A 25342-nucleotide genomic window follows, 5' to 3' on the forward strand; every position below is an offset into this window, starting at 1 on the left:
TACTTTTTTTTTATTTTTCAAAAATTATTTTGGAAAAATGAAAAAGAAATTTTTTTGTTTTATTTTTCGAAAATAAAATTAACAAAAGCAAAAAGCTTAAAATTAAAATAAAATTACCTAATCTGAGCAACAAGATGAACCGTCAGTTGTCCAAACTCGAACAATCCTCGGCAATGGCGCCAAAAACTTGGTACGCACGTTCATGATCTTAGTTCTTTGTCACAACTTTGCACAACTAACCAGCAAGTGCACTGGGTCGTCCAAGTAATAAACCTTACGTGAGTAAGGGTCGATCCCACGGAGATTGTCGGCTTGAAGCAAGCTATGGTCACCTTATAAATCTCAGTCAGGCGGATTCAATTGATTATGGAGATTTAGTAATTAAAAGATAAATAAAATATAAAATAAAGATAGTGCTACTTATGTAATTCATTGGTGAGAATTTCATATAAGCATATAGAGATGCGTTCGTTCCTCCTGAACCTCTGCTTTCCTATTGTCTTCATCCAATCATTCATACTCCTTTCTATGGCAAGCTGTATGTTAGGCATCACCGTTGTCAATGGCTACATCCTGTCCTCTTAGTGAAAATGGTCCAATGCGCTGTCACTGCATGGCTAATCATCTGTCGGTTCTCGATCATACTGGAACAGGATCTATTGATCCTTTTGCGTCTGTCACTACGCCAGCACTCGCGAGTTTGAAGCTTGTCGCAGCCATCCCCTCCCAAATCCTACTCGAAATACCACAGACAAGGTTTAGACTTTCCGGATCTCAAGAATGGCCGTCCATGGATTCTAACTTATACCACGAAGATTTTGATTAAGGAATCCAAGAGATACTCATTCAATCGAAGGTAGAACGGAGGTGGTTGTCAGGCACGCGTTCATAGGTTGAGAATGGTGATGAATGTCACGATCATCACATTCATATTGAAGTGCGAATGAATATCTTAGAATCAGAATAAGCTTGAATTGAATAGAAAAACGATAGTACTTTGTATTAATTCATGAGGAACAGCAGAGCTCCACACCTTAATCTATGGTGTGTAGAAACTCTACCGTTGAAAATACATAAGTGATAATGGAGTTCATTGGTCTCGGCCCCAGAGGGGAACCGGAGTCACCAAGACCTAAAATGATCCGAAGATGTAAATATAATAGTAAAAAGTCCTATTTATGCTAAACTAGTTATTAGGGTTTACAGAAATGAGTAAATGATACAGAAATCCACTTCTGGGGCCTACTTGGTGTACGTGTGCTTGGGCTGAGCATTGAGCTTTACATGTGTAGAGGCTTCTCTTGGAGTTGAACGCCAGTTTGTAACCTGTTTCTGGCGTTTAACTCCACTTTGCAACCTGTTTCTGGCGTTTAACTCCAGAATGCAGCATGGAACTGGCATTAAATGCCAGTTTGCGTCATCTAAACTCAAGAAAAGTATGAACTATTATATATTGTTGGAAAGCCCTGGATGTCTACTTTCCAACGCAATTGAGAGCGCGCTCTTTGGAGTTCTGTAGCTCTAGAAAATCCACTTTGAGTGCAGGGAGGTCAGAATCCAACAGCATCTGCAGTCCTTCTTCAACCTCTGAATCTGATTTTTGCTCAAGTCCTTCAATTTCAGCCAGAAAATACCTAAAATCACAGAAAAACACACAAACACATAGTAAAGTCCAGAAATATAATTTTTTATTAAAAACTAATAAAAATATACTAAAAACTAACTAAATCATACTAAAAACTATGTAAAAATAATGCCAAAAAGCGTATAAATTATCCGCTCATCAAACATCGACTAGCGTTAAAACTGAATGCTCGACCCATAAAGCAAATGCTTCTACGATTTGCTCCTGAAATTAATCAAAAGATTAAAGAAGAGATTGAACGCTTACTTAAGGCAAAATTTATTCGAACCGCACGTTATGTTGAATGGGTTTCGAACATTGTCCCTGTAATGAAGAAGAATGGGAAATTGAGAGTGTGTATTGATTTTCGAGATTTGAATAATGTCACTCCGAAGGATGAATATTTTATGCCCATAGCAGATATGTTAATTGATTCTGCTGCAGGAAATGAGATTTTAAGTTTTATGGACGGTTATTCAAGATATAACCAAATCTTCATTGCAGAAGATGATGTGTCCAAAACTACTTTTCGATGTCCTGGGGCATTAGGCACATATGAATGCATTGTTATGCCATTCGGTTTGAAAAATGCTGGTGCAACGTATCAACGTGCCATGAATACTATTTTTTATGAGTATATTGGAAAATTTATGGAAGTATATATCGATGATGTTATGGTTAAGTCGAACTCTGTGACTCAACACATCGATCATTTGAGAAAAGCATTCATTATTATACGGAAAAAGGGATTAAAAATGAATCCTTTAAAATGTGCATTTGGTGTATCAGCCGAAAACTTCTTAGAATTTGTTGTCCATAAAAAGGGGATCGCCATCGATAAGAATAAGGCTGATGCAATCTTGGCGTTATCCCCTCCTAAGTCAAAGAAGGAAGTACAATCTTTTCTTGGAAAAATTAACTATCTTAGAAGATTTATATCGAACCTTTCAGGTCGAACTCGAGTATTTGCAACTTTGGTAAAACTTAAAAATGAATCTCAGTTCAAATGGACAGAAGAACATTAAAAGGCTTTTGAATCACTTAAAGCTTATTTGTCCAAAGCTCCAGTAATGACAAACGTTCGCCCTCATGAGCCTTTAAAATTATATATTGTGGCATCCTTGAACACAATTGGGTGTATGTTGGCTCAAGATGATGAAAATGGTCATGAACGAGCAGTTTATTACCTTAATCAGGTATTAACTGATATCGAGACCAGGTATTCACCCATCAAAAAATTGTGTTTGTCTTTGTATTATGCTTGCACAAAGTTAAAGTGCTATATGATTGCCAAACTTGTGAAAATCATTGCACAAACTGACCTAATTAAATATATGTTGACTTATCCAATGTTGAGAGGTTGAGTAGGAAAATGGATGTTGGCTTTAACAGAATTTGATTTACAGTATGTTCCAACAAAGGCTGTGAAAGGTCAGGTCATTGCAGATTTTCTGGTAGACCATTTGAATAATCTGAATGACTAGGGGACTAACCTAATTGATGTTCATGTCAATTATTAGAAATTGTATTTTGATGGTTCAAAATATAAGGACGATGCTGGTGTAGGGATTTTAATTATTTCACCAGATGGGATTCCATCGGAATTTCTGTTTGAGTTGAAGTACCCTTGTTCGAATAATGTGGCCGAATATGAGGCTTTAATATTGGGCCTCAAAATCTTGATTGGAAAATAAGCTTTAGAAATTCAAATCTTTGGGATTCTCAATTAGTTTTGAAACAGTTATCAAAGGAGTTTAAATATAACAATAAGAAGTTGCAAAAGTATTAAGTAACGGCATGGGAATTGTTAACTTCTTTTCGAAAAGGTTCATTAGTTCATATTTCGAGAATTCAAAATGAAATTACTAATGAGTTTGCCCAAATTTCTTTGAGATATAAGATATTCCTAGAAACGCTAAGAAAATTGACAAAAATTCGTCAGATTTTAGTGCCTATTGATGAGAGAGAAGCTTTGTGTTTGGATGAATGGGAAGATGATGATTGGAGGAAACCATTTTCACTTATTTAAAAGATCCCAATGTTTGAGTTGATAGGAAAGTAAAGTTGAAAGCAATGAATTTTGTATTGATGGCTGACGAGTTGTATAAGAAAGGAATTGATGAAAGCCTTTCGAGATGTTTAAGTCATGATGATTAGGATATAGCTTTAGGGGAAGTTCACAGAGGTATATGTGGGGCCCATCAAATTGGAATGAAAATGAAATGGGTGTTACGTCAAAATCATGTCTATTGGCTTTCTATGGTTAAGGATTGCATCGATTGTGTGAAACATGCCAAGAATGCCAACGTCATGGAGTGGTACAACAGATACCAGCATCTGAATTACATTCAATTATTAAACCATGGCCTTTTCGAGGATCGGCTTTAGATCTAATTGGACTGATACACCCTCCTTCGTCGAAAAGCCATAAATTTATTTTGGTAGCAATTGATTATTTCACGAAGTGGGTTGAAGCTGTTCCCTTAATAGAAGCTGGGCAAAATAAAGTGATAGACTTTATCGAGGAACATATAAACCATCGATTTGAAATTCCCCAAACCTTGAGTACTGATCAAGGGACTATGTTTACTGGTCAGCGAATTAAGAATTTTGCAATTTCGAGAGACATTAATATGGTTACTTCCACCCCATATTATGCGCAAGCCAATGGGCAAGTCGAGGTAGCAAATAAAATATTAATTAATCTGATCAAGAAACAAATTGGTAGAAGACCTCGAACATGGCATGAGACTTTGAGTCAAGTATTGTGGGCCTATCGAAATTCACCAAGAGGGTCAACAGGTGCTTCTCCTTAATAAATTGGTGTATGGTCATGACGCAGTTCTACCATTAGAGATTAATCTCAATACGTTGAGAATTTTGAGGCAAGATGACTTGTCAGTTGATGATTATTGGAATGCAATGTATGATGAGTTGAATGAGTTAGACTCAGAACACATTTTGGCCCTCAAAAATATGATTCGACAAAAAAAGTCTTGCTCGAAATTATAATCATCGAATAAAAGAGAAATGTTTCAGTATAGGAGAATTGGTCTTAAAAGTTGTATTGCCAATAGAGAAGAAGTCAAGATTCCTTGGTAAATTGTCTCATACTTAGGAAGGACCTTTTCAAGTAATCGAATTGTATTCTGGAAATGCATATCGAATTAAAGATATCCATTTTGGGAACATGATTAATTCGATAAATGAAAAATATTTGAAGCAATATCGGTGTATCTCGAATCAAGATCAATAATATAAATAAATAAGTAAGAGTACGAAGAGAGTCATTATACATAAAAGTGCTCTAAGTAGGTAGAATATAAGGTGCTAAGAGTTTTGCTAAATCAGAGTAAAGTTGGACTCCAAGATCAGCATCGGAAGGTTGAGAAGGTATGTGAGGGACCTCAAATGATGGTTCTGGACTGTGCGAAGTAAGAGGTTCAATGTTTTTGTTTGGGCTTGGGATTTTTGGGGAGAAGGGACAGTCCCTGGAGCCTGAATGGGTAAATCGAAAATATGAGTAACAAGAGGTTTATTAAGAGTTTCAGTTTGAGTTGGAGATGGAGGATTGTCGATGTTTTGGTTTTGTGATGGTGAGAGTTGCTCTTGCGTCAAGTCGACCACTTGAGTTTCAGTCGATGTTAGCAAAACAACATGTATAAGTTCAATAGATATGCCAGTCTGAGCTTATGAGTGGGATTATTGTTGCTCCGATCTTGGTTGGTCTTGTTGAAGTAATTTGTCCAGGAGCAAATGAAGAAAATGTGGTTTGAGCAGTTGTTGTAATATGAAATAAGACATTTAGCAGATTAAATCTTTCCAATTAATTTGACATATTCGAAATTGATATAAAATTACCGGAGTGGGTCTTTTTCGAATCAATTGGGGGACTGATTCGGTTTCTGAATCATCATCTGAATTGGAAGAGGCAGCAAAGATATTTTGTGTTGGCTGCTCACTGTCTTCTGAAGAGCTCTCGCTTGATGATTGAACCTAGTAATGAAGGAAGATTCGAAATCAAGATGTGTCCAAATGAATATGATCGAGAGAGGTTTAGAGAAGTGCGATTGAAAGATTACCCTTTAAGAAGTTCTGGTATGAGCTTTTTGAGTTCCCTTTTGTGGCTGCCTAGGTGGTGCTGCAGCTTCAATTCTTCTTTTCGAAGTTCTTTTTGGTGAACTTTCAGTAGTTGGAGTGGTCTTGATGGCAAAATTTTTTATCTCATCGAGGGTGCGACTATATCTGGAAAAATATGTAGTCCACCAGTCAAACTATGATTTGGTTATGTAAGAACTACGCTCATAAATAAGGTGAGTATAGTTTGCTCTTTGTTGTTGATTGGAGAAAAGACAGAGTTCAAGTTGTTCCTTCGAATTCAACTCAACATGACAAAGAGGTCAACTGTTTTAAGGAAGAGGAACTGGAATGGTTTGGGAGAAATCGAATTGCCTGGCAGTATAATGAGAAGCATAGAGAGTTGTTTTGAATTGTTCCTTTTTGTGTTAAGGTAATCCAGTAGGGATTATCTGAACAGCAAGTAAGTTAGCACAATTTCTGTTGGCGATTTTGTCCTCTTGATCATCATTAAGAAAGAGAAAGCATTTGAACCATAAAGGACCACAGTTTTGATGCAAAAGGGGGTAAAATTGAGATCATTATTGTGGAAGTTTTTGCAAGAGTGAAAGAGAGAAAAATAGCCCAGAAATGGTCCTCAGTCAACTGGGCATCTTGAAAATTTGGTCGAAAAGAGGTCAGATGGAATCCTTCGATATGTTGTTTACCAGATGAACTATCTCCATCTTTTTGCATGAATTTCTCAAAGACTGCATTCAACCAAAGCTGGAGAAGCTAGACAGGACCTCCTATATTAATCGAAGAGTTATTTCGGAGGCAGTTGACTAGGTTGCCACGTTCTTCGAATAAGTGTCCCAGAATCAACTTAGCCAAATTAAAATTATTACCTTCATGTAAAAGAGCTGCCAGAGGGAGAAAGAGTTTCTGCATTTAGACACTTCAAGAGCAAAAGAAAATCGCATTCAACCAGTAGTATAGAAATGCAACGTGCTCATCATCAGTTACAGGTTCATTTTCTTGACCCATGTTTTGAGCAATAAATTCACTATAGCAAGTCCTATGGATTATCCTATAGTCTCGATTCAGTTGCACATCAGATGTTAGTTTAGGAGAGCTAATTGGGAGGCCAGTAATGGCGGCCACATCGAGTAGAGAAAGGCCGATCATTCCACAGGGAAGGTGGAATTTGTTTGTGGTCCTATTCCAGAAATTGACCACTGTCCCAATCATCCAAGGATGAGTTGCAGGGGTGAAGTGAGAAAGTCAAAATGGGTCTTGGATACCAAGGGCCCTTCAAGAGGCGTTCTTCTCTGATTCGAGGCGTCTGTACGAAACTCGAAAGTTAGCTCCTCGTGGGGTGATTTTAGGGTTGTTCCTGAAAGGTTTCTGAGGATTGATGAGAGGGGTTATGAGAAGGTTGTGGCTGATAAGTAAATCTTCCCCTTGTGCATTAGGGAAGAAGTGAAGACGTTTGTTGGCACGCTCTAAAGTTTGAATAGGGCCAACGAAACTGTGGGTTTCGTCATTGTTCATACCCTGGGTCGAGCTATCCGACCTGGGATGATTCGAGATAAAGCGACCAACCTCTTCAGGTCAGACTATCCGAACTCTTCTCAAAGAGCTCGGCCAAATCGACAGGAGAGCCCAGTCAAGGGCCCAAATAGAGGAGCACGACCCGGATCCTAAGGCGGCCTAAGCCTATAGAGATGAAGGCGGTTCCGTTGAAGATACGCTGACCTCAACTCAAAGATAAAGATAAGATAAGATAACTAACTTATCTTATCCAAAAGGTCACATCTCACCATTATAAATACACTGGAGCACCCAGGTATAACTCATACTCTGATTCTACATAAAACCTGTTTAATACCCATGCTAACTTAAGCATCGGAGTCTCTTGCAGGTACCCCCCCACCATCTGGTGACCAAGGAACAGCAGTGCAGCCAGTCCAACAAGTCGGACACAATAGCTCCGACCAGCACAGAAGATCTCACCGAGATCGACCTCCAGTTTCAGATAACCCTCGGAACATTGGCGCCGTTGCCGGGGACCTAGAAGTCATCCCATCATCATGGCAGACAACCATGACAACGATCACGATTCAGGTCTGGAGGACCGAACACCGCACAAAAATGCAAACGTTACGCTACAAGACACTCCGGAGACCAACCAAGACAAAGACTCACCAAATTCAGGAGCCATAGAAGCACTCCTAGATCGCTTAAAACAACTGGAAAAAGAAACCCACCAACAAAGGGAAATCGGAAGAGATCTACAAAGAGAGATGCGGCGACGTCGGGAGTTGGAAGAAAAACTGCAGCAATTGGAAGCCAATCTCAAATCAAAAGCCCCTCGCACTAATCTCGAAGAGAATTCACACAAAGAGCAAGACCCCTTCACTAGGAAAATCATGAAAACCAAAATTCCAAAAGACTTCAAACTCCCGGATATGGCTCTATATGACGGCACCACGGATCCCAACCACCATCTCAGTAACTTCAGAAGCAGAATGTACCTCACTGACGCCCCAGATGCTATTCGCTGTAAAGCCTTCCCAACAACTCTCACAAAGACAGTTATTCGGTGGTTCGACAACTTACCCCCAAAATCCATCTCAAATTTCGACGACTTAGCTAAGAAATTTCTAGCCAGATTTTCCATTCAAAAAGATAAAGCTAAGCACGCCCCCAGTTTATTAGGAGTCAAACAAGGAGATCGGGAGAGCCTTCGCAACTACATGGAAAGATTAAACAAAACATGCATGGACATACAAAGTTTACCCACGGAGGCCGCAATCATGGGACTCATCAACGGCCTACGAGAGGGACCTTTCAGCCAATCTATATCAAAAAAGTACCCGACTACCCTCGACGAAGTACAGGAGCGAGCAGAAAAATACATCAATATGGAAAAAAACGCTCGATTAGGAGAATCCTCGAAATCGGGAGCTTCCTACCGTGACAGAGACAAGGAATCCAAAAGAAAAGACGAAAGACAAGGGGAGAAAATTAAGAAGTACCATAACTATACTCCTCTTAGGGCATCCTTGGTCGAAATATACAAAGAAGTCTGCCATACGGAAAAAATTCCCCCAGCACGGCCACTCAAAGGCAAGAAGGGAGGAGGAAACCGAAAGGAGTATTGTGAATATCATCAGGTCCGGGGACACTCCACTAACGAATGCTTCGACTTGAAAAACATCATAGAAAAATTGGTGAGGGAAGGAAAACTAGATCGATTCCTGGCCACCCGAGATGACGAGCAAAGAAAGAGTCGAAGGGAGGATGACACTGAACGAGCGGAACGATCACCTCGGACGCCAGAAAGACATGTCTACATGATACATGGCGGCTTTGCAGCAGGAGGGATCTCCAAATCCTCTCGTAAGAGATACCTCAAAGAAATATACCATGTCGAAGGAGAGGAAAAAACACTCAACATCCCAACGATAACGTTCACTAAAGAGGACGCAACCGGCATCATTACAGGACACGACGATCCCATGGTTATCACTATCATATTGGCAAACACCAACCTACATCGGACGTTAATAGATCAAGGGAGTTCTGCCGACATCTTATTCAAAACAGCCTTTGATAAACTTGACTTAGAAGAAAAAGAACTTAAAGCATATCCAAACAGTTTGTTCGGAGTAGGAGACACTCCGGTTCGGCCACTAGGATACATACCACTGCATACAACCTTTGGAAAGGGAGACCAATCCAGGACCCTCAAAATAGACTACATTATAGTCGACGTAAGCTCAGCCTACAACGCTCTCATAGGCCGGACCACGCTCAACCAACTTGGTGCAATAGTCTCAACCCCACACCTATGCATAAAATTCCCAGCTCCAAAAGGGATAGCCACGATAAAAGCAGACCAGAGGATGGCGCATCGCTGTTACAACGAAAGTCTCAACCTCAGGGGCAAAGGAGAAGAGTTCCACACAATCGAGCTGGGCGGAGTTCAACGACGAGAGGAGTTTCGCCCTCAACCAGAGGGTGAGATAGAAAAAATTCAGATCGGGGACACCTCGGAAAAAACAACTAATATCGGCACAATCCTCAAAGGAGATTTAAAAGAACTGCTAATACAATTTTTGCGAGACAATGCCGACCTTTTTGCATGGAAAGCCGCAGACATGCCAAGCATAGACCCTAAACTAATGTGTCACAAGTTGGCAGTTTATCCCGGATCTCGACCGGTCCAGCAGAGACGAAGAAAACTCGGTCCAGAGCGATCCCAAGCTGTGGAAGAGCAAGTGCAGGCACTGCTGGAAGCCAGATTTATACGAGAAGTCAAATACCCACTATGGCTAGCCAACGTCGTTTTGGTGAAAAAATCAAATGGGAAGTGGCGAATGTGCACCGATTACACAGATCTCAACAAAGCTTGCCCAAAAGATCCATACCCACTCCCGAGTATTGACGCCCTGGTAGATGCTTCCTCTGGATATAAATATCTCTTGTTTATGGATGCATATTCAGGATACAACCAAATCCCCATGTACCCACCGAACCAGGAAAAGACCTCGTTTTTAACACCAAAGGCGAACTACTGCTACATCGTAATGCCTTTCGGCCTTAAGAACACAGGAGCCACTTATCAAAGATTGATGAATAAAGTCTTCTCGGATCACATCAGGAAAATCATGGAAGTTTATGTGGACGACATGCTAATTAAAACAAAAAGCGAACAGACACTGTTGACCGACCTAGCCCAGGTGTTCGACACCATCCGAAAGCATGATATGCGACTCAATCCAACAAAATGCACCTTTGCGGTAGAAGCAGGCAAATTCTTGGGCTTCATGCTCACACAAAGAGGAATCGAAGCAAATCCAGATAAATGCCAGGCCATACTCAACATGAAAAGCCCAACCTGCGTAAAAGAAGTACAACAACTCAACGGGAGGTTAGCCGCCCTATCCCGATTCTTAGCAGGAGCCGCAATAAGATCTCTCCCCTTCTATGCTACTTTAAGAAAGGGAAAACAGTTCGAGTGGATGACAGAATGCGAACAAGCGTTCCAAGACTTTAAGAAGTTCTTAGGACAGCCACCTATCCTATCCCGACCTCAAGAAGGAGAACCACTCATACTATATCTCGCAGTAGGAGACAAGGCAGTAGCGGCAGCCCTGGTCCGAGAAAGCGAAAACGGGCAACAACCCGTCTACTTCATTAGCAAAGCACTGCAGGGATCTGAGTTGAACTATCAGAAAATAGAAAAATTTTTTTACACTCTCGTTTTAACATCTCGGCGACTCCGCCCCTACTTTCAGGCCCACACCATTAAAGTTTGAACTAATCAGCCCTTAAAGGGAATACTGCAGAAAACAGATTTAGCAGGCAGAATTCTACAATGGGCAGTCGAGCTGTCAGAATTTGACCTCGAATATGAAGCTCGGACCGCCATCAAATCACAATACCTGGCCGATTTTATCGCCGAATTCACAGATGCCCTAAAAGCCCCCCATAGAGTGGAATCTGTATGTGGATGGTTCTTCAAATAAAACGGAAAGTGGCGTAGGAGTTATAATAGAAAGCAACCAGAGAACCCAAGTTGAGCTCTCCCTCAAGTTCGGATTCCCGGCTTCAAATAACCAGGCGGAATACGAAGCATTGCTAGCTGGTCTAAAACTGGCTGAAAAGTTGGGAGCTCGAAAACTTAACATTTATAGTGATTCGCAGGTGGTCACATCACAGATAGTAGGGAGCTACCAAGCCAAAGATCCCACCATGAAAAGATATCTGGATAAGACCAAGCAACAGCTCGAACAAATCGGGGAATACAAGATCTGCCACATACCCCGTGAGCAAAATACTCGAGCTGACGCACTCTCAAAACTAGCCAGCACCAAACCAGGGGGCAATAATAGAAGCCTCATCCAGGAAATGCTACAGAACCCATCAATCTCGGAAACAAAAAAAGTCCTAACCATAATAGGCCAGGACCAAGGATGGATGATCCCCATAATTAACTACCTCAAAAAAGGAACACTACCCGCAGAAGAAAAGGAAGCAAAGAAGCTAAAAAGGGAGGCACAATACTACACCATCATAAACAACATCCTGTACAAAAGAGGGATCTCGGTACCATTACTAAAGTGCGTACCGACCTCCCACACCAGGGAAGTGCTAGAAGAGGTACACAGCGGCATTTGCGGCAATCATCTCGGAGCACGGGCTCTTGCCAAAAAGATACTCCGGGCAGGGTTTTACTGGCCAACTTTACAGAAAGAATCTACAAGATTCGTAAAGACATGTCCACCATGTCAGAAACATGCCAATTTCCACATCGCCCCGCCAGAAGAACTCATCAGCGTGACTGCGCCTTGGCCTTTTGCGAAATGGGGACTCGACCTTCTCGGCCCCTTTCCCCAAGGATCAGAGCAAGTTAAATTCCTCATAGTAGGGGTAGATTACTTTACAAAGTGGATCGAAGCAGAACCATTAGCCAATGCCACTGCCCAAAGAAGCCGAAAATTCTTATACAGAAACATTGTCACAAGATTTGGTGTCCCGTACTCAATAACTACAGACAACGGCACCCAATTCACAGATGCGGGCTTCAGAAAATTAGTAGCCAACTTGAAAATAAAGCACCAGTACACCTCTGTCGAACACCCCCAAGCTAACGGACAGGCCGAAGCCGCCAACAAAGTCATATTGGCAGGGTTAAAACAGAGATTGCAGGATGCGAAGGGAGCCTGGGCAGAGGAACTCCCACAAGTCCTATGGGCATATCGAACGACGCCACATTCCACCACAAAGGAATCTTCATTCCGGCTAACATACGGAACGGAGGCAATGATTCCAGTAGAAATTGAGGAAGGATCACATAGGGCAGTCCATTATAATGAGAGAACAAACTCCCAACTCCAGAGGGAAGAACTCGACCTACTACCAGAGGTTCAGGAAAGAGCTCGGATCAGAGAAGAAGCGCTAAAACGCCGAATGGCTTCTAGATATAACCAAAGGGTAGTACCAAGAAGTTTCGCTGAAAACAACCTCATCTTAATCCGAAACGACATCAGAACAACTCGACCCGGAGAGGGAAAGCTGGCAGCCAATCGGAAAGGACCATACCGAGTCATAGAAGTACTCGGGAAGGGCTACTACAGAGTGTCCGAACTCGACGTACGGGAGCTTCCAAGATCATGGCACGCCTGCAACCTAAGAAGGTACTACAGTTAGAAGAGGTAAAAGATCTCACCAGTGGATGCGCTCTTTTTCCTGAAAAAGTTTTTTAATGAGGCACCAGGATGAGACATAGATCATACCCAACTTAAGAAGATGAGAAAATTCCCACATGTATATATTTGCATTTTCTTTGAATAAAATTTATCTAGGTATTCTACAAAGATTTCAAGACGCATTAATCTGAAGTATTCATCGTCCGATTATAAAGCTACAGGTCGGCAGAAAGTGAAAAACAAATTCACTGCACGACCACGATAAAGATGAGTCGTCCGATAAAGGTGAAAACGCGATTCACCCAAAGGACGAACTAGAGATGCCAACCATTTTCTACAAATCGGCGAAGATGAACACAGAATAATGTAAGAAGTTATAGAAAGCAATCTAAAAAAGAACCTGACGAGGTCTTACGGATAGCTAATAAAATAACTTAAAGACTGGCCGGCGTTCAGAAGTCGGACTAAGTCAACCCAAGTTACAAGTAAACCCTGGAAAGAGGTCTGGCCAACCCTATTAAAGAGGATTACTTTAACTTAGAAGGGCTCGACCTAGCAAAGTCAGCCCAAGATAAAAAGGTTATAAAAGTAATCCCTGAAAGAGACCCGACAAAGGTCCAAAAAAGAGGATTACAGAAATAACCTAGGAAGAGGTCGACCTAACGAAGTCGACCTCCTACAAATAACAAGTTATAAAAGTAATCCCGGAAAGAGACCTAACAAAGGTCCAAGAAAGAGGATTACGAAATAACTTAGAAGAGATCGACCTAACGAAGTCGGTCCCCTACAAAGACAAGTTATAAAAGTAATCCCTGAAAGAGACCTAACAAAGGTCCAAGAAAGAGGATTACGAAATAACTTAGAAGAGATCGACCTAACGAAGTCGGTCCCCTACAAAGACAAGTTATAAAAGTAATCCCTGAAAGAGACCTAACAAAGGTCCAAGAAAGAGGATTACGAAATAACTTAGAAGAGATCGACCTAACGAAGTCGGTCCCCTACAAAGACAAGTTATAAAAGTAATCCCTGAAAGAGACCTAACAAAGGTCCAAGAAAGAGGATTACGAAATAACTTAGAAGAGATCGACCTAACGAAGTCGGTCCCCTACAAAGGACAAGTTATAAAAGTAATCCCTGAAAGAGACCCGACAAAGGTCCAAGAAAGAGGATTACAGAAACAACAACGAAGTCGATCCACTACAAAAATCCAAGTAATCCCTGAAAGAGACCTCACGAAGGTCCAAGAAAGAAGATTACAAAAAGGAGTCTATCAGGGGACCAACGCAAAGAAGTCGGTTACAAAGTACAAAAGAACACATACAAAGCAAGAAAACCAAATTGGACCCCTACAGCTACAAAGAGTCGAAAACTCAAGAAGTTCGAATTGGGAGAGTTCAACATCAGCAGGTTTTATATAAAGTTATAAAGGCCTTGAAGGGCCACCAACACTGACTACCCAAAGGGTAGCAAGCTACTTGTCTGTTTTTTAAAATAAAAAGTTGCAAGGAAAGCAACTAAAAAGTCAACATCTTAATAAAGTTTCAAAAAATGCCCACAAGCCGGGCCAACTACAATCAACAAATATCAGAAGTTTTCTCGGCAGCATCAGGAGCTTTCTTGGCAACATCAGGACCAGGAGAAGGAGGGCGAGCTTGAATCGGCACCGCATCAACAGCCCCATCCTCCCGATTCAGGATCTGGCAATCCAGGTCAGGCACAACAGGAGGAGCGAAAGAAGTCGGCGCTTTGGTGGAAGACACAAGGGGAGGAACAACTTCATCATCACCCTCATCATCAGGGTCAATCTTGCCATCTCTGACAACATTATCCAAGCTAAAAAGGGTAAGATCGGTCTCGGGAGCAATAATTCGGACTTGTTCTTTCAAGTTCTCGTAAGCAGCAGTTACGCTGCCAACAAGATGACCTTGGAGCTCAGCATAATCCTCCCGGGCATTGTCAAGCTCTTCCCTCAGGCGCCTCCCCTCCCTATAGGAAGTCACATAGCTATCCTTGTGCATCATGGCCGCATCCTCAGCCAACCTCAAGGAAGCAGCCAGCGCCTCAGAACTCGCCTTCTCATTTTCGAGGTCCTTCTCCAATTTGACCACCTTCACCTCGAGCTCCTCCTTCAAACCCTTCATCCGGTCAAACTCTCGTTTCGCCTCCTCCGTTTGCCTTGGTAGCGTGAAGAGGAAGATTCTGGGCAGTACGATGAAGTGCAGCCGACATAAAGGCCATCCTCACATGATTCTGAGCCATAAACTCCAAATGATGGAGAATGGACACATCATCCATGGGAATGGTACCATATGGCCCAATTTGTTGATCTATAAACTCAATGGCGTTGAAGTCAGGAGCGTTGAAGTCAGGAGTGTTGAGGTCAAAAGGCTCAGAAGTCTTTTGCTTTTTACTCGGAGGAGCGGCGGATGGAGCCGCAGAAGAAGAAGGAGGATCCACCAAATGAACCCGAGGTATCGGGATCGCCTTCTTCACCCCGGGAGAGCTCGGCACGGCCGGCTTCTCGCGGGGCTGAGAGGACCCCTCCCCAGCAGCCCGGGCGGCAACATTCCTGGCAGCAGTCGCCTTTTGTGCCCTTTTAAAAGCTTTCATAGACTCATTGTTCTTCATTGCTTCTGCAAATAAAATAGAAGTCAAGCTGCAAATCAAACAAGTCGAAAAAAAAACAGCTACAAGCATCATAAGACAAACAGCAAAGGAAACACAAGATACCCAGTTCAGATTGAAAAAGAGAAGGATTGGTTAGAAATTTCTTTGTGTCAAGATGGGGAGGCTGACCCCAACGCTCCTCTAAAACAGTCACAAAGGCTCGCTTAGCCTCATCCAACATGTCCCAAGAGTACCGGGAGACTCTAACATCCTTCTGCCACTCTAGGAGAAAGGCGGGCTCATCATTTTCATCCAAGAAAAAGGGCCGAAATCCTTCAACAGCTCGGACCCTGAAAAAATAGTTTTTAAAATCTCGAAACGATTCGTCAAACATGGAAAAAACTTTCTTTCCTTGGGTAGAACGGAAGGAGACCCAAGCTGGCTTCTTTTTCACCACACCAGGCTTAGTCAAGACAAACAAATAGAAAAAGAGAGATTGGAAAGCAGGAATACCAAAACTATTACACAACAATTGGAAGATTTTAATAAAATCCCAGGAGTTGGGGTGAAGTTGAGAAGGGGCAACATTACAAGACCATAACAGGTCAATTTCAAATGGAGTAAAGGGAAGAGTAACTCCGAGTTGACCAAAGAAAAAATCGTAAGCATAAAAGAAAGGGCGATTGTCAACAACTCGAGTCGAGAAACAGACTCTCTCATCAGAAGAAGGAGGAACAAGCTCATAATTCTTCTCATCACCAGAGTTACTACAGACGCTGTGAAACTGCCTAAGCTGAGAACAAAACTCAGAGTCAACCAGCGAGACACACATGAGAACCATGGAGTCCACCCAATCGGCCATACCCGCAGGGACCTGGGAAGGCGTTGCTACGACGTTATTTCGGGAAGACATGAGGTCAACTAAGATCCTACAAAAAGAAAAGAAGAGCGGATTACTCAAAAACATCTCGGGCACGGGTCAAAACATCTCGACGGACGGATAAACAAAAGGAAAACCCCAAGACTCAAACCAAAAGTCCTGGGGCATCCTTTGGAGGCAATAACAAAGCAAGGTTCCTAGGAAAAACCTACATCCCAGTATCTCTCAAAACAAGGAAAGAAGACCTAAAGCAGCAAGCATTTCGTCCATCAAGTTAAAAAAAAACGCAAAAGTCATCAAAGTAACTATCTTTCTACAGTCTACCAATGAAAGCACTATCAAACGTCAACAATGCCAAACAGAAAATCACCAAAGACACAACCTTTCTCAGAATTAGGCGAAAACCACCATCGAAAGCACAAAACAGAAAAGGCGATAGCATGCGAAAACCTTAAAAAGCATTAAGCAAAAAGCAATCATGCAGAAAATGAAGAAATTCCAGAGCATACAACAAAGTCAAGCATGATAAAAATAGAAAGATCCAAACTTTCTCCAAAAAAGAAGATCAAAAGCTCCATCGCAAAGTCAAAAACGACGAGGAAAATACGAAATGGGACTAACCTGGAGACAGAAGAAGCTTCGAGGAAGAGTGGAAGCACAGGGATAAAGGCTTCCCAGAAAAAACACCGAACAACGCCGCAAACACAAGAAAGCAGAAGTGCAAGCGAAAGACAGAGAGCAGATGAGAGAAACAGAAAACGAGAGAGTAAAGGGAGAAGTTACGAAGAAGAAATGAAGAAGAGAAACCGTTTTTTTATCGCGAAATTCAAAATAAAAGCCAAGAGAGAATGAAGGGCAAAATTAATGCCAACTAAATGCGGATATTAAAACCGTTTGCGTTCCCAAAAAAAGCGCTAATACAAAAGCGCGCGCTTCTAGAGGAAAACGTTCTACATTCAAAAAAGACTCTACAAAGAAAGGAATCGACAAATGCTTGAGTTCGACTTTAAGAAGGACCGAAGTCAAGGACTCGACCTCAAAAAGAAGATCGAGCTCAACCAGGGGCACTGTTCATACCCTGGGTCGAGCTATCCGACCTGGGATGATTCGAGATAAAGCGACCAACCTCTTCAGGTCAGACTATCCGAACTCTTCTCAAAGAGCTCGGCCAAATCGACAGGAGAGCCCAGTCAAGGGCCCAAATAGAGGAGCACGACCCGGATCCTAAGGCGGCCTAAGCCTATAGAGATGAAGGCGGTTCCATTGAAGATACGCTGACCTCAACTCAAAGATAAAAATAAGATAAGATAACTAACTTATCTTATCCAAAAGGTCACATCTCACCATTATAAATACACTGGAGCACCCAGGTATAACTCATACTCTGATTCTACATAAAACATGTTTAATACCCATGCTAACTTAAGCATCGGAGTCTCTTGCAGGTACCCCCCACCATCTGGTGACCAAGGATCAGCAGTGCAGCCAGTCCAACAAGTCGGACACAACAGCTCCGACCAGCACAGAAGATCTCATCCGAGATCGACCTCCAGTTTCAGATAACCCTCGGAACAGTCGCCAATGTTAAAAAGGATGAGGATACTTGGGTCGTCGATTTTGAGGTTGAGGGTCTTCAATAATCTCGTCGTTGATTTGGTTGAGTATGTGCAAGGTTGGGGGAGCCTGATGTTGAGCCATAGGGCCTTTGCCCTTGTCTTGAGCAGTAACGCAAGTTGAAGGGGAAGCTATTGATGAGTGAAATGAAAAGTTGGTAGAAAAATTGCAGTTGTAGAACAGAGAGTTCAGAGGAAAAAGAGAAATTGGAGCTTCAGAAAGTAAGAATTCGGGAAGTGAGATGACGGTAAGAAAATGTAATTTAAAAAAGAAGAGTTGTTTTTAACCGTTGTTGCAGAAAGGAATTCAAAAAGGGAGGTAACTTCCTGAAGAAGGTGAAGAAGAGAGAGACTGTAAAACGTGAAAAACGTGTTAAACGGATGAAAAGTTAATGAGGGAAAGTGAATGTCATTTATGATTAATTAAGGTACTTCCCGTTAATGATAAAATTAGGATTTCGAGAAAGTGTTTTCTCTTCCAAAAAATGATTTCGAGAACAAACACATTAATCCTAGGGGTAATTTGTTGGTAAAAACTAATTATTTTCGAAGAAGAAAGTTACTCGAAGAGTAGTGAGTGAGTTTTCGTAAGGGAGTTGATATCGAATAGATCTTGTGTTTAAGGTCATCGAGTAAGAGTTTGATTAGCTTAACAAGTTAAGAAGCTATTAGAAGAAGTGAATCAAAGATCTTGAGATTCAAAAGTTGTTTTTCAACCGTTACAAGATCAAGCAAAAGAGTGGGAACAGTTACTCACATTTTTCACATGCGTGGAAGTTACACTTCAAATCGATTGGTTAGGAAATGGCTATAAATAAGAGAGGGTTCGAAGATACAAGGGTTGGAACTTTGATTTAAAAATTACTCACGCACACTCACATTCCAGGGACTTTCTGAGTCTGCTTCGAGTTAATTTTCTGTAGGGTTCCTTCCACATGTCTTTATTTTCCATTTATCTTTTCTGCAAGCTTTACTTTTCATGCAAATTTATCTTTCAAGCAACATTTACTTTACTTGCTCAGTTTTATGTTTTGAAACCTTTAATTTCTATGTCAAAAGTCCTTTAATTTAATCGAAGGCATTTTACTGCTTTGTTTAAATTCAACGCAAACCGTTTTAATTCCAATCAATTTTATTTTCAAAACCTTTATTTATGTCTTTTCGGTCTTTTCTTTAAATCTTGTTTAATTCGAGGATCTTTCATGCACTGTTAGAAAACTGATACCCGTAAAAGAAGAGTTGGTTTCGCTCCCAAACCATTATAATCGAACCACTTTCGATTTGCTAAAAATCGACAAATCACATAAATATTAAAATTTGGATATAAAAAAAAAAAGCATCTTAACAAACATGGCATGCCACTTGCCAATAAGTTGACTTACCTTTCAAAATTTGAGAGAAGAAATTGATCTATAAATATATTTTTAGATACTATTATAACACACCAAAAGAATCACATTTTGACATTTTACATAACTATATGAGTATGCCACGTGACATTTATCATCATGATATATTCTCATTATAAGATTTAGAAAAATTAATCTGTTTCATAATTATATTTTTAAGGACTATTATTTTAAGTATTAACTAATTAGTTAATTACTTAATTGAACTAATACATTTAGTTTAAGAATTTAATTTCATATAATATTTAAACAATTAACAATAATTTATATGAACATCAGAACTTAGCTGCCAATATATCGTCTATATGAAAAAACATATATAAATACAGAGTGACCCGTAATCACTATTAATTTATAATAAAACTATATAAAAATATAATCAAACTAAATTTATATTTATAATTAAAATTTATAGATATATAATATATAAATTTGTTTCACATTTATATAATTAAACATTTAACTTGTTGAGTATATATTTACTAATATTTGAGGTCGAAACTATTCATTTATTTTTCCATAAAATCTCATTTCCTGAAGTTTTTTTTATTAATGAGATGTTAGAATTGTGACTTGTATTTTTTGAAACATACTGGATAATTTAGAATAACATTTTGAGGTCATAAAGTTTTGAGTGCAAATTTCACAAGTCTTAGATCTATCTAGTTTGCTTTATTATTACTTACAAAAAATACTCTAATATTTATTATAATACTCAAGCAAGTTGTTAAATATAATTAATAAATTTTTTAAATTATATTCATATTTCTTAATTATCAAAACTTAAATTCAAATATATAAAAATAAAAATATTATATATACATTGAAATAATCACTATGTATTTGTATATAAATATATGTATAATTTAATTTATTTTTAATGTGTATTTTATATTATAATGTATATTTTATATTGATAGATAATTTTAATATATACTTACTATTTTTTTTCGAAGTCAGATAATTCTATTCATGAAATGAAAGAAACATATAGGTGTCCATATATGGGACAAGTAAAAGAAATGGGGGACTCCCAACGCTCTACTATAGAGGTAACATCATATAATAATATAATAAAAGAAATAAAAGAAAGTAAAGTGCTCAACAATTAGGAATTGGAGATTTGTTGAAACTCCTTCTGCAGCTTCAAAATCGACGCCATTATTTCTTCCATACTAGTTGATACATTATCAAAGATGAACTTGTTTCTAGCTTTCCATAAGGACCAGCTCAAAATCACCATCATCATCTTTTAGGAGGAGCTATTGGGTTGGATATGCAAGACCCATATTCTCAAGTTCCACTCAACATAAAAATCAGAGTTTTTGGTGCCCCTTCTAATAGCTAGTAAGCTCATTTTTTATCAAATTTCCTTTGATTCCTCACAATGAAAGATGCAATGATTGATTATTTCTGGAAATTGTAGGCATCTTCTGCAGGTGGGTTGAATCGATGGGATGCAATGATAAAGCTTTTGTAGTACTGGAAGCTTTTCATGGAAGCCCCTCTAAAGAAAAATCTTAATCTTCACTGAGATTTTCAGCTTTCATAGTTCTCACCACAAATTTCGTTGTTTCATAATCTCTGGGCAAAATTCAATGAGAGGATGCGAGAACCCATAAGCCACATGGTATCCAATACTCAATTCATACAAACCACTTTTATTAAGGCCCAATAAATTTTATCTTTTCCACCCCCAATTGTTGTTGTTAGAACACGCTGATTAGTGCCTTCAGAAAAAATATTTCTAATTAGAGTTTGATTCCACTGACTATTAGAAAGTATTAAGTCTTTGACCATCAATTGTGGTTGATTTTGCAAATTGGAAGTTTCATATGAAGGAACAACACAAGGATGTGGAGGAGCAAGCCCTAGATTGCTGAAGATTCGGATACTGGATCCATCACCAACTCGCCAAACCAACCCTTTTTCAACAACCTTACGCCCTTCCAATATGCTATGCACCCCCACGAAGGTACTGTTTCAATCTCTGTATTCATTATAGAACTGTATCGAAAATATTTACCTTTGAGGAGTCTAGATAGGAGTGATTGTGGCTGAGAGATAACTTTCCAACATTGTTTTGCTAATAGCGCTAAATTCTGATCTCCTAGGTCCTTAAAACCTAGTCCACCTTTCAATTTCGGTCTTGTCATAGTAACCCAACTAACCTATGCCATTTTTCGCTCTGTACCTTTTTGACCCCACCAAATTGAGAGAGTATGTTGTGAATCTTCCTAATTAAAGTGTCAGGAAGATGGAAACATGATAATGAATAAATTGGGATAACCTCCCCAACAGCTTTGATTAGAACATGCCTACCTGCAGAGGAGAGAAGTTTTCTTTTCCACCATTGAACTCGCTTTCTCACCTTGTCCTTGATTTCTCTGAAGGTGGCCTTTTTTTATTTTTGGACTATAGATGGAAGACCCAAATATTTATCCTGTGCAATAATATGGACAATTTTCAATTTCCGAGTCAATAGTAATCGAGCAGCGGGAGGAGTATTATTACTAAAGAATAGAGCTAATTTATGCAAATTAACTTTTTGGCCACTAAACTCCTTGTATGACTGAAAAAGACTGAGGATATTTTCACAACTGTTTTCTGACGCTTTGCGAAAAAGAATTGAGTCATCCGCAAATAATAAATGATTAGCAGTAGGACATTTTCGATTGATCTGAATACCTTCGATGAGACCGTTTTACTCTACCTTGTTTAACAAAAAAATAATCTTTCTACACAGAAAAAAATAAAAAGATAGAGGTTGTGAGTTCAGATTTTCTTGTTCTTCAAATATATATATACTATGATTATATATAAATAATATATTTAATATTATTTTGCTAGATTAGTAAAATTAGTTAATTTTTTACCTATTTTTTAAAAAGTTATAAAATAATATACATTTAATTATTTAATAAGATAGTACTTAAATAGTATTTTAAATAAACAAAAAATTAAAGCATTTCAGTAATGCTAGTGCCACATACTTTATAAGCCATTAGTCATTCAACTGTCCCATTTGATGTCAGTGACATAAACTCCAGTCTCCAGGAAACAACTAACTCCCCTTAAAATTTCTTTACTTTTGTTAGACTTACATGATATGAAATGTATCCTTTCAATTATTAAAAAAAAAATTTGAGAATGCAAAGTGTGATTTTTAATTTTTTATTATTTTTTTATATTTATTTTTTGTTTTATTTATAAAATTAATAATACAAAATTATATTTTACTCTTTTAATTATTAAAAAAAATTAAAAAAATTCATTTCTCACATGATAATACTTGTTTATATTCCATTGGGTGCTAAAGCATTTCAGCAAATTCGGAACGCAATCTCTCGGTACCGAAGAACTAATAACTTGATTCTTGTCATAGCTTCCACGAAACGAGTGTGCATTGGACAATCTTTCTTGCATTTTGGGATCAGGAATGAGCGAAACTGAATTGGCAGCAAGCATATTAGTAACTAACTTATCTAGCTGTCACTGTGTACTAAATTGGCAACATTTATATGACCGTTGGCAACAATGGAGGAGGATGAAGGCATGGGCCTGCAATGGCAATCATCCCCGTTTGGCACAAAAACAAATGACACGGTGGCACCAAATGAGACTACCGAAATGTGTGCCAATGAGCACCACAAAAAATAGGATAATACCCCAAATCACTCCTCACAAATTTTTTAGTCGAATACTTTAATTCTTAATAAGTTTAATTTATAAATCAATTTTTAAATTTTCTTTTTACTAAAAAAATTAGTCCCTATAATAATTATTTATTTAATTAAAAATTTTTAAAAACTGTTATATCTTTTATTAAATAACGATAAAAATAGATATATTTAACTTTTTAAACAAAATTTAACGTAAAAATTAATGTCTAATAAAATAAAAGATTGAAGACTGATTTTTAGTAATTAAAAATGATCGAAAATTAAATTATTCAACTAAATTTTTTTTAAATAATAATTTGAGATATTACTCAAGAAACAGTTTTAATTTGTTAGGTCGTTACAAATATAGACATTGTAGTTAAAATTCAGATTTTTTTTATACAAAATTGGAGGCTAAATAAAATACGTGAAATATAAATTTTGATTTTTAACATTATTTAAATTATAAAATTATTTGAGGTGATAGGAAGTAACTGAATAGATTAGTTTATTTAAAATTATAATATTAAAATATTTTAATAATTAAATCAATATTTTAATTGTCTTTTATATGAGTAGTATTATATGTATAATTTTTTTTATCAACTAAATCTAATTAAAAACATCAATAAAAATTATTCTCGTTACTTTCATTTAATTATTCACCCAAATTTTATTTTTTAATTTAATTAAATTTAGTTCATACAAAACTTATACATATATAGCATTATTTCTATTTATATATATATATATATATATATATATATATATATATATATATATATATATATATATATATATATATATATATATATATATATATATAGCCCTCAAAACCAAAGGGCTGGTAGTACGGCATCATTATAGATCTCCATAATCTTGAGTCACTTGACCAAAAATATCACCATTAAACATAATTCCATTTAGGATTATACCGTAGGCAAAGCATTGGTGATTATTGTTGGAACCATTTGATTTAAAATTAATTAAATTAAATACATACCTAAAATTTAAATAGTTAAATACCATGCAATTTAACTGAAACTATATATAATATATATACAATATTAATGCTCAATTTGATGAAGACTCTAGCCAACTTGCAAAGACTACAATTTTGTTGAGTTAAACTCTAAAGTGATCCCTAATATTTATAAAATGCACCGATTTAGTCCCTGACATTCCAATTGCACTAATTACGTCCTTCAGATTGTAAAAAATGCATCAACGTGATCCCTCTCGAATTTTCCGTTCATATTTCTTACCGGCGGGAGTGACGTGGCGAATGATTGCCACGCTGGAGTGTCTAACGGTTGTATGATGTAGCAAATGAAAGTTTATTATCCAATTTGGTACCTGATCCCTTTTTAAACCCTAACTCAGAAGTAGCGCACCACTTCTTCGTCTTCATCATCATCATCTTCTTCTTCTTCTTCCCTGCTCATTCTCGTAACCGTTGCTTTGCTGGTTGGATGACGGTTGGACGTGCAGATGAAGGAGAGGAAAGTTCTATGCGATCAACCATAAGGAGACCAAGTCAGGGCAGAGATTCGCGAGTACCAGAGCGGTGTGGGTGTGGGAAACGTCCTGTGCTCCGATGGTCTGGAACGGAAACCCACCCAAATAAGCCCTTCTTTGGATGCCCGAATTACAACGTGAGTATTTTCTGAAGATTTGTTGTTGACTATTTTGATGGTAACTGTTAAATTTTGTGTTCACAGAGTAGTGGAAGAAGATGGTGTGGGTTCTTTCGATGGGCAGACATTGTAGAAGATGATAAAGAAAATTTGGAAGACACTGCGGCATACAACAATGAAGAAGTAAGCATAAGTCTTGCTTTGAGGATTGGCAATTTGGAGGTTGAGTTAAGGACCCAGAAATATATGATACAAATGTTAGGATTGCTGTTTTTTTCTCTGTTAGTTGTTGTTTTAGTTGTGATGGTAAAAATGTAAGAACTGTGTTTGAAAGCATATGTTAATGAATGTATGGGAGCTCTTTAGTTTATTGGTGTGTTCTTCGTAGATAGATTATACAAAAATGGAATCTAAACTAAATGAACATAAGAGGTAATTGATAATAGTAGTTGTTGATTATAAACAAGACATTGTCAATGTAACACACTATCAATTGACCACATAAGGATAAACAAAATGAAACAGCAACCAATTCTGAAACAAGAAGACCTTCAAGTTTAAACTCTGTTAAAGTATTTACTACCAGAAAATCAAACTAAACCATACAGTCTGGCTAAGAGCTATTCTTGTAGGA

The sequence above is a fragment of the Arachis hypogaea genome, chromosome 16 (genome assembly GCF_003086295.3).
Source record: "Arachis hypogaea cultivar Tifrunner chromosome 16, arahy.Tifrunner.gnm2.J5K5, whole genome shotgun sequence".
Lineage (NCBI taxonomy): Eukaryota > Viridiplantae > Streptophyta > Magnoliopsida > Fabales > Fabaceae > Arachis > Arachis hypogaea.